We start from the raw sequence: 12,197 nt of genomic DNA on the forward strand, positions 1-12,197 counted from the left end.
ACTTGGCCATGCCGGGCCCTCAGACAAACTAACTCGAATATTTTATATAATTGATTTTTAAATTTTAAATATTATGCCATCACGATTTAAAAAAACAACAACAACATCTAAACTTATATACTAGCAACATTCGACTCACTATCCTGAGTTTATTATATACTCTTCAAAACAAGAAACGCAACAGGGATATATTTGTTATTTTAAAGAGAAATATATGTAATAACGTTACAAGCTCAGAGTATGTAATGTTACACGTGTAAAGGCACTGATTGTCAGACCAAAATGACAATAAAAGTTGTGCACTTTGAAAACGGAGGAAAACATCGGATTTTTCGCCAAAACGCATGCATGTCCAATAAATTTGTTTGATATATCTGCATGTTCTGCAAGTGCAACATGTGCAAAATTCCTATAAAAGTGACGGGTTCTCGGTTTCCATAGCTCAGTGTTAAGCCACCGACACGCAATACAATTACGCCAAGACTGACTGAAGCACAACGCAACAACGCCATTGGTTGCTTGGAAGCAGGCGAATCTCGATCAGATGTTGCCAGAGCTGTGAATGTCCACCCAAGCACCATCACAAGGCTATGGAATCGTCACCAACAACATGGATCAACTCGTGACCGTCCACGATCTGGCAGACCTCGTGTGACCACGCCCGCACAAGATCGCAACATGCGGTTACGTCACCTTCGGGATAGGACCACCACTGCGACGTCTACTGCCTCAACCATACCAGGGCTGCGTAGGATTTCCGATCAGACCGTACGCAACCGTCTACGAGATTCGTAGGCCCCATGTGCAACCCATCATGGTGAACGTCAACGATGTTTTTCAACATGACAACGCCCGTCCTCACACAGCCCGACTCACCACCGTCTTCTTGAGACACCACAACATCAACGTTCTTCCCTGGCCCTCCAGATCACCAGATTTAAACCCCATCGAACATCTTTGGATGTCTGCGACAGCGACAACCTCAACCGCAGACTCTACCTCAGCTTGCAGCAGCTTTGCAGGCTGAGTGGACAGCCATTCCACAGGACGTGATTCGTCATCTCATCGCTTCCATGGGCAGGAGATGCCAAGCAGTTATTGATGCTCACGGGGGCATACTCGTTATTGACGTTGAGTGACGTTAAACTTCACCTAGTGAGCGTGGACTTCGCCTTTGCAGACTTTAGATGTTCAGCAGTGAATGTGCAAAGTTTCACACATGTCATATAGAACTACCCGGAATAAACTTGTTAACAATGTGTCTCATATTTTGCCTTTTGCGTTTCTTTTTTTGAAGAGTATAGTTAAAGGTGAATTTTACAGAAAAAAGAAAACTTTGCAGTCAGAAGAACTACTCATACTGATTAATTTTGCAGGTTCACATTTATGTGCTAATAAATGAAACATAGAACTTCGTGCAGAAAGAGCCCTTTCCGAGTGGCAATCCGAACGTTTTAGTTTTTACGTATGCCGCTAGGAAAAGTACTGTGACGTAATAGTTGCCACACAAACCGCCAACGCCAGCGCGTTGAATGTAAATAAACATGGCCATAGCATACGGAGAAACAGAGGCGGAGTCTGTTTTGACTTTGTGTTCTGAACAGTGTCGAGTAGCGCCATATCAATTCAAACCTACTCTGAACGAACCTAGAACAGTTACTTTTAACACAGATCTGACAAGTTCTAGTGATGAGGACAGTTCCACGAGCGAGAGTAGCGGAACTGTGAGTGATACTGAAGAAATAAGATTATATATTAAAACAACATGCTTTATGAGGTTTATGAGATTTAAATGTAATATGATAATGTCAAAGTACTGTGTTAAGATTAATTTTATTATGATGAGTTATGGAAATATGTTATGGAGTTTATATTTGATTGTTTACAAGTCTACAATTTTTTTTTTAAAGGTACATAACATGTACTTGATTACTTCAACATGTTCAAGACATAGTATTATTTAAATTTATCTTAAAATGTTAAATTTGAAAAATGGTATTCAAACTTTTCCATATGTAAAAATGTTACAAAAACATCTACAGAATGATCTACCAGCTTTTAAATTTGGAATATACTCTATCTGGGATAGATTTGTCCACTGTCTAGAAGGAAATCAAGGTTACACTGACTTTTAGGTGCCACAAATGCAAAACACGCTCATGAATGTGAAATGTGTATATCCAGTTACATTCTTCAAAAACTTGTACTTTTTAAATTATTATATAATACTAGTTATTGTTTATCGCTTTATACTGCACACAAACCTTTAAGTTTGTTCTTTTCATGATGGCAAGGGATGGCTTCAGAGAGGTGGAACCTGTATGCAGCAGACTGAGATCAGTCCTCAGCTCTACACGAGGAAAGATGGTGGAGACGATCATGTCTACTGCCGATGGGATTCGACACAAAACATGAGCGTTCAAAGTGATCTTGACAAAGCTTTGCATGGTGTGAAGGTGTCCAGTTCTTCCTATTGACCATCTGCACCCACTGTCGCCCCCTTGCCGGTTTCTTCCCTTGCACGGAAACGAAAAGAAGCTTTTGCCTGATGCCGAACCGTTTTTACAACCATAAGCAACGCAGTAAACCATGTTATCATAAAACAAACATAAAGTAGCAATATCACGACTAAAAATAGTCTCACAAAGTATATAATCCGAAAAAAGCACCGATAGATTTACATAAAACACCAGCACTGAAAGGAACAAAATGGTCGGCGCGCAACGAAGCGTGTTTGGCAACTATTACGTCACAGTTGTAAAACGTCACAGAAACAGCTAAACGACCGAGAGGAACTTGAATTCGAAACCCGCATATTTTGTTTCATTTTTTACTCAAAAACTAAAGTGTTTAAAAATATGACAACCACAGAGGAATTATACCTAACCAAAGTACAGTTTCTAAGGCAATTATTAAATTTGTTGAAAATTCACCTTAAAGAAGTTTTCGCAACTCCTTTACTTACCGCAATCAAAAAGTAACAAATACGAATTTTATAAAAGTGTTAAGAAAGGTGATTTATAAAATTCATTGTGTTTATCCACGTCTATATGACAGACCATCCACCTATTTTTGTAAAGCACGCTTGTTTGTTTGTTTTTGAATTTCGAGCAAAACTATCTGTCCTTAACCGTCCTTGATTTACCACTGTAAGACTAGAGGGAAGACAGCTAGTCATCACTGCTCATCCTAACTTTTGGGCTACTCTTTTACCAATGGATAGTGGGATTGACCGTACCTTCATAATGCCCCAAGGCTGAAAGGATAAGCATGTTTAGTGCGACGGGGATTCGAACCCTCGATCCTAAGAGTATGAGACGAACGCTTCAACCACTTGATCGTGAAGTATGCACCTGATCTATCATTAACTGATTATCACGGTAAGCTCATGATAGTGTTCTTTAACATGTTACATTGGCTGTCTACACGTTGACAACATGTGTTCGTTTCTTCCTCTTTATGTGTATGTTTACATATATATATATATATATATTAAAATACTAAAAGCTCAATCTATTAATAGAATTTATGGAATAAATAAAATTAGTTTAATTACTTTGACTTTATATTTTCCTTTTTTCCTAAAATTATTATTTTATTAATCAGAGAGAAAATGAATTCATGATATTTTTTGTCACTCACCTAGTCTTTTCTATTTCGCATGAACGTTATAACGTTATATAGTGACAACAGGCTTTGTTACAGATATTACATTAAGGCTTAAGAATATATATACATACGTACATGCGTGTGTATGTAAATTTAACTCTTTCTCTCTCGAATAATCATACTTAGCCTGAAACATATCATTATGTAGCTTTGAAGAAGAAACTAGTAAACTTTGAGCCAGTGTGGCGCTACACAAATTGAAATATTGAGTGTAACGCATATGTTTACACTTAAAAAAAAAAAAAAACCTTTTTAGGTAGCTTGAAATTAAACAAATGTAAAGTGCTTTTTATCTTGTCGGTAATATGGCTGTACGCCAATATTATATATGCAAAAAAAGTTGAAGTGATAACATGGTAGAATAAGATGACGCAGTTATGAGACCCATAACCACAGTAATATTTAAAAGGGCAGTCTCCACATTAAGCCCGGTAGTACCTTTAAACAATGTATGGAACCAATATTTAAAAAAAATAATAATAATTGAAATGACGCTATATTTACTATTTAAACACATGCAAATAATGCTGAATATTTGATAAATATTTAGGAAACAAGCACAATTTTTATTGAAATATCCTAAATTACCATTGGTATTTTATAGATAGGAATTGTTGTTAAATATTCATAAGCAAGAGGAAATCCTCAATAGCCGCGGCAATTGAAATTCTTTTAGACAGGATTAGATCAAATTAATCTAATTTGACCTTGGACATGGTTAAATACAATGATCGAAAGGGTTTGACCTACTGAGTCGGAAACAATAATTAGATCTGAAATCGGTCAAGAAAAGACGGAGCTATGAGCGTACTTGAAAAACAAAAACTCAGAGTCGATAAGGTTTTCTATAAAGAGCAAATAAATCGTATGACTTTCCGTCTCTTATATTTTATAACTAACAGGTTCTAACAAAGATCTTCTAAAAATACCAAATGGGTCATGCTACTTCCCGTTTCCTATAATGCATTAGTAACATCTAAGAATGACTTTCTGGAAATACAAAATGAGTTGTAACACTTCCCGTTTCTTATAATATGTAAATAAGACTCTCAACAAAAGGCTTCTGTAAATATCAAGCAGGCCGTATCATTTCCCGTTACTTAAGATATACAAGCAATATTTTCTACATATAGACATCAAGAAATACCAAATGAACAGAATCACTTGCCCCGTTCTTATAATATATAATTATCACTTTTTACAAAATACGTCTATAAATATCAAAAGAGTTGCATCACTTGTTCATTTCATATAAGACCTTTCAGTGGCTTCCTGTAAACACCAAATGAACTATATCACTTCCACTTTATTATAATATATATAAGTACTACTTTCTAACAAAGGACTTCTGTAAATACTAAATGAGCAGTATCACTTGTCCGTTTCTCATATTATATAAAACACTTAGTAACCAAAGGCTTCTATAAATACCAAATGAATCGATTACTCACTCGTTTGTTATAGATATAAGACTTACAAGTAATGCTTTCTAACAGAATACTTCTCTAAATACCACACGAGGTGTATGACTTGCCCGAGTTTTATAATATATAAGTAACACCTCCTAAAAAGGACTTTTAAGACTGATGGTTCCCACTGTAAATTTTTGTTTGTTTGAAATTAAGCAAAAAGCTACACAATGGGCTATCCGCACTCTGCCTATCATGGCCATCGAAACCCGGTTGATAGCGATTTCAGTCCACAGACATACCGATGTACCACTGGGAGGCGTGAGTTACTTGGTTAATAAGTAGTCGGTCTTTATTCTAATTGATCAGTTTTTACATATAGTTTATAAAGTTACAGTTTTATGAAGTTGCATTTCTGAATATGTAAACTCTTTTCCACTGTGCTATTAAAACTGTTTTTCTTACTCTGGCAGTTGAGTCGATAAAATTTGTTAGCAGTTCACAAATAATACCATGATAATTTAGTGACCAAATTTTCGTGAACTATTGTGTTCTTGCTATATATATATACTGTGGCATATATACTAATACTGTATTTGGCAAAAGGAATTAACAACATGCCTTTACATACAATGTTCCAAATCTCTGACTTTACTAAATTAAACTATTCCTGACCAAGAGAGTATGAAGTAATCATTTCTCTTTTGAAACATTGGCATAAAGCTAAACAGGTTAACAGCTGCCCCTTGGTTCGATGAAATACAAGTAACAAAAAGGCATTTTCCTTTTTCTACTACAAACTCCCTTATTCTCAATAAGGTTACCATCTTCTGTCGTTATAGCAACCCTACTTCGGAGACGAGAGCACTTTCTTTTCTTTAGTAATTCGTATGCTCTGCGGTTAACGCCGTGAACGTATACAATGATTGATTTCATATTTGTTGTTTCCATAACACATGATCCCTGTTCTTTGTATGTTCAGGTACCCAAATTCCTAACTAGTTCTTTTTTTTTTTTTGTTCAGTCTCGGTTTATTTCTTTTAATTCTTCATCAATAATCTTTGTGTTCAATTATTTCTCTCCAGCAATACAAATATGCTTTTTTCCTATTTGTTATTTCCATTATTCACAAAGTCGAGGATTCTCTATCTTACATATTTTCAGGACACTATAACTCAATAATTTTTATCCTGTAAGAGTGCATATTTTATACACACTGCTTATAGCAAACTGACTGCAGCTTACCAATAATAATACTGTCTATCGGCGCGTCGGTTTTATATACCAATCACGCGGAATTCTCGAACTTTCAACGCTGTTATAAAAACGCTAGAGTTTTCGTAAAACAGATATTGTTGATTCTTATTTTCAAGAATCTTCTAAAAATTAACAGAACAGGCGTAACCTGCGCAATACACATTCAACAATACACGTCACATGCATCAAACACAGAGGTATTAAAATAAACTTATAACAGCAAATCTTTCACATACATCACACATGTTCAGTAATCAAATTATGTACAAATCAGGGTAGTTGATTACTAGATATACTTCACACATTTTCAGTAATCAATTAAGGTCCTACACAGCGTAGTTAAAAAATTACTTAACGCACTTCACATATGTTCGGTAATAAAATAATGCACAAAACAGCATAGTGGATTACTCACTGTACTTCACAGATGTTCAGTAACAAAAATGTGCGCTTAGCAACGTAGAGGATTAATAACCGTACATCACTTGTTCAGGAATGAAATAATGTACTAAGTAGTGTAGATGATTATTCAGCATACTTCACAGATTTTCAAAAAAATCAATAAAGTACGAGTTTCAATAATGAAATAATATTATAAGCAACGCAGTTGATTACTCAACGTACGTCACACATGTTCAGTAATGAAATAAATTAATAAGTACTGCAGTTGCTTACTCAGCCAATTTCACACATGCTTAGTAAAAAATAACGTACTTAGCAGTGTAGTGAATTGATTAACGTAATGCACACATGTATTAAGTAATGCATTAAGGAGCGTTGTTGACATGTACAACACGACTTAAATGAAATAATATACTAATCGCCGTACGTCACACATAATCAGTAATGAATTAAGGCAATAAGTTGTATAACTGACTACCGGCAATGAAAGAATATATTAAGCAGCGTACTTGATTTTTCGGCATAGTTTACACATGTTCACTAAGACTAAGCAACGTAGTTTATTACTTACCGTAATTCACACTTGTTAAATAATGTAATAACGTACTAAACGGTGTAGTTGATTATTCATCGTACTTCTTGCTTGTTCAGTAATGACTGTTTGTTTGTAATTAAGCAAAAAGCTACAGAATAGACATAGGTGCACTGCTCATCACGAGCATTGAAACCTGGATTCTAGAGTTGTTCGTCCTTAGAAATATCTTTGTGCCACTGTGGGGCTTCAGTAATAAACTAATGTATTAACTATTGTATACTTGATTATTCAACGAATGTTACACTTGTCCAGTAATGAAATAATGTACTACACAACGTAGCTGAATACTACAGGCACTTCACACATCTATAATAAAAAAGTAATCCACAACATAGCTTAGGTGTTTACTCAACATACGTCAAACACGTTCAGTAATGAAATGATATACTAAGCACTATAGTTGCTTATTCAGTACAGCCCACACTTGTTGAATAATGAAATAATGTAAAAAATGCGTAGTTGACTACTCTAGGTACTGCTCACATGTTGAGTAATGAAGTGGTGAAGAGAAGTGATTACCTTACATACGTCAGACATATTCACAAAATGAAATCATGTATCAAGCAGTGTGATTGATTATTCAGCGAACGTCGCGCTTGTTCAGTAATACAATAACGTATTAAGCAGTGTATTTGACTCATCAGAGTACTTCACACTTATTCAGTAATGAAATAATCTCCTAAGCACCGTACTTGATTACTCAAACACATGTTTAGTAATCAATTAGTGTACTAAGCAGTGTAGTTGATTAATCAAAATGCTACATCCATTTTCAGTAATGAAACAGTGTACTAAACAGTGAGTAATATATATATGCAAAAACGGCTCGTTTGGGTTGAGAAAATATTTTACATAGAAGAGCGAACAACGTTTCGACCTTCTTTGGTCATCGTCAGGTTCAGTGTACTAAACTGGGTAGTTGATTATTCATCATACATTAACGGATATTTAGTAATAAAATCGTGTATTAAACAGTGTAGTTGATTACTCTGAGCATGTAAAGCATCTTCTGCAAAGAAATAATATACCAAGCAGTGTAGTTGTAACGTTGTACTTCGGAACACTTCACACGTATTCAGTAATAAAATAACATATTTAGCACCGTAGGAGATTACATAACGTACTTCACACATGTTTAGTAATGAAATAATGTACAAGTAACATAATGAACACTAAAAATAAATCACTTAAATATTTCACTGTGCTACTGATACTGCTTGAATAAACTTAATATCTTCATCTAATTAAAAAAAAAGCTTAATTTAATTTTATCAGCTTATATATCGATTTGAATATAACCATGATCTAGTTCCTAATACTTTTAGACAGTTATGGGATATTTGTCAAGGAAGGCCACCCTAGAGAATTTGTTTGTTTTGAATTTCACACAAAGCTACTCGAGGGCTATCTGTGCTAGCCGTCCCTAATTTAGCAGTGTAAGACTAGAGGGAAGGCAGCTAGTCATCACCACCCACCGCCAACTCTTGGGCTACTCTTTTACCAACGAATAGTGGGATTGACCGTCACATTATAACGCCCCCACGGCTGAAAGGGCGAGCATGTTTGGCGCGACGGGGATGCGAACGAGTCACACGCCTTAATACGTTTGGCCATGCCGAGCCAAGCCTAGAGAAAGGAAGATTTTAAAAACTTACGTACCTGTAATTCAAACTTTACGATGTCACATCACGTTTTCATTATCTGAATTTCGAAAAGGTAATGTGAACCATAAGTCACTATAACTTAAGCTAGCCACTCAGTAATTCTCTAAATCTTTACTGGATGAAGCTGTAATTTTATACAGCACAATATTTCACATGATAATTTCAGCCACATATTCACACAGAATAGTATATGTATATACATGTAGCAGCAATTCGCATTCAGTAATACAGTTGGTACAAGGTCTCGCAGTGTGTGTTTTTCATCGGTCTCTCCGTCTTATAAACGTGTACATAAATCAGAAGTCAAGCTTCAAGGTCCTATTATAGAGCACCATAGTGTTTCTGTATGTCATGAAATGTCGCGAGTTTAATTTTTCAAAATCAACATTAAGAATTATTCATAACACGGAAATAATGTTATAATTAGCCATTGTTTTAAATAATCGTTACTTGAAAGAAAAAAACAGTGTGACAAAAAATAACAACAAAAAAAGGATGATGATCAGATTTTGGGATCGTTTACATACAAGACATGATTTTGTTCATTGCTAATCTATAACCAAACAGTTTATAGATTAGATTACAAAAACAGCTGTTAGTATTTTTGGATAGTATGGAAAAGCTTTACACAAATGCAATACTGTTCATTTTTACTGTATTTCTAGAAGTATGTAACCTATTTTGATCATTATGTTTTGTGAGAGTGTTGTTGATCCGTACTATTATTTTCTTTCAACTTACATTTAACAGAAAAAACTCCAAGAGTTATTTAAAAAGTTTCTTAAATCAGTTAAAAGCTTCAAAACAAATATGTTTTTAACACAAAAATATTAATATTTATCCACCAAAGTATTACTCTTGTTACTAGTCTTAATAACTTCATGAAGAATACGGCCTTCAAGTTTAATGTATCCAGTTAAAGAAATATAACTTAGAAACTAATGCAGTTCACTCTCAGAGATTTATTTAATACTCATTCAAACACTTTGACCTGCGTCTTAATATTGTTACAGAAGTTAAAGTACTTACATAATTTAGCGAGATATAGTTCATCAACTGACGTGTCTTAAAATTATTTCTGTTTTTTAACGCTTGTTTAAGAATTACTTAAAGCAAAGTTGTACTAAGGTGATGTATTTGGTTGAAACATTATTAAGTTTTCGCACAATTCTGTCATGAAAAGCTAGGAATATTAGTTATCACTCACAGAAACTAGGTAGTATAATAAGAACCTAATCGTAAATATTTGCTTCATTGCCTTCAACCGCTCCTTGTATATGATATTTATACACTGTAGAACTCTTCACTAGTTGAATCAGTCACTATTTCTCGTCATGAACATCAAGAACAAAGCAAAAAATCCACAGCCATTTCTTGTCTTTTTATAACATGTGGAGAGCTGTAGCAGCGAATTATCCACAACATAAAGTGCAATCCGAACAGCTATTCCCACGAGCCACCATTAACACCAGGTTGTTACTATAAGCATGACACTCAATCATCCTGCGAGAAGAGACAGAATCTACAAGTAGGAACGATAAATATAATTATTAGAAATGAAATTTTCTTCAAAGTTTAACGTATTACTTGTTGCAAGTAACAATACTTCTAGTTAAATAAACTCTTGTTATTTTATTCACATTAGTTGAGACAAATATTAAATATCGAAGAACGTATTTACTACCTACAACTGATTCAGTTAGAGTTAGTTTCAATTACAAAACGAATGAAGATGAGAAAAATATAAAAATATTTTTTTAAATATTTTTCTCTTAACGAAACGCATCCTGCCATTTCAAACTATTTAACTAGTATTCGACTCATTCAGGAGAAATATCATTGGCAGTGTAAATATTATAAGTTTATTTGGCATAGATGTTGCATTTTCTAAATATCTTAAGTTTAACTGGCATAGAAGTTATGTTTTATTTTCTAAATATGTTAAGTTTAGTTGGCAAAAACGTCGTATTTTATTTATTTCGAATAGAAAATAGAACGACTAGAACGCTATCAAAGGCAATCGATTTTTCCCGGAACATTAAGTTAACAACTACTTCAATATTAGAAATAAGATCGTGTCGAAGTTCATTAGGTTCTGAAATTGTTTATTTTTTTAATGAGGGGCTTATAAAATTTTATATGGTTTGTATAAAGTATTTACAGTCGCTGACTGACGTACTAGCAGTATCTGGCAACATCAATATTTACTTTTTATTGAGTTACTATGTTACAGATACATGTCTAGTCTCCCACAGACGATCACAATGGAATCGCCAGTCGCCATAACCAATAACGCTAATAAATAGTAAAAGTGGTTAGTTTATTTTGTACACGAATGGCTAACTCACGGGAACGTTTGTTTCACTTAGTGATAACAAAAACAAAAAACAACGTATTCGTTGAGAGACAGTATCCCTATGAAGAAACACGCGCTTTTACCTCGACTGCATAGAAAAATGTGAAATTATGAGCAAGAATAACTAGAAAAAATCACTTTTACAGAATATATAGTTTTAAAACTTAAATGATCGTGCTTACATAAGTTCAAACTAAACATAGTGAAAAAACAAATATACAATAAATATTGGAAATTAAAGCTATATAATTTGGTATATATGAAAAGGATATATGAAATTCAAACATCATATATCCTCTTGGTAAAGTTTCGTCGTGAGCTTGTTGGTAAATGTCAGTAAATGTTTTGTTCTTACTCTTCAACGTAGTTTGAATTGTTTTGCAAATTAGTTTCATAATTATGGAAGAATAGTTTGAACATCCTACATAAAATTGCAAGTAGCATTTTTTTTGGAAAAATAAATTAATAAAAAAAAGGACAAATTTATTTGACAATGTTGTTCAGTACAGATCGGTGACTTGAAAGATTCTCTTTACCGTTTAGTAACATGGGCAGACATACTCAATCGTAGATTTAAAAACAAAAAAAAAAACTGATTTATATAAATTTATACACTATCATGAATTTCGTTTGTTTCAGAAAGTTTAAACAGAGCTAGATGAGGTCTATCGGAACATAACCGTCCCTTCTTGTTTCTGAATTGGTAAACGAAAGTGAATGAAGCAAGCCAGTAGCATTTACCGCCAACTCTTGTCTCATCAAATATCAGGGTTTTACAGTCACTTTTATATGACAACCAAGGCCCCGCAGTTCATAGTGCATTTTTTGAAGCAAGTGTAATTTAT

At 34.2% G+C, this 12,197-nt stretch overlaps 1 protein-coding gene across 1 annotated transcript in view; it reads right to left on the minus strand.

Moving 5' to 3' along the window:
- Positions 1-12,197, minus strand: part of LOC143249080 (protein unc-13 homolog B-like) — a 169,435-nt gene that overhangs the window by 143,789 nt on the left and 13,449 nt on the right. Inside the window, 1 exon segment of the mRNA XM_076498292.1 lies at positions 10,204-10,518. The gene's annotated coding sequence lies outside the window, so the exon portion shown is untranslated.

Source organism: Tachypleus tridentatus, chromosome 4 (assembly GCF_004210375.1).
Source record: "Tachypleus tridentatus isolate NWPU-2018 chromosome 4, ASM421037v1, whole genome shotgun sequence".
NCBI lineage: Eukaryota > Metazoa > Arthropoda > Merostomata > Xiphosura > Limulidae > Tachypleus > Tachypleus tridentatus.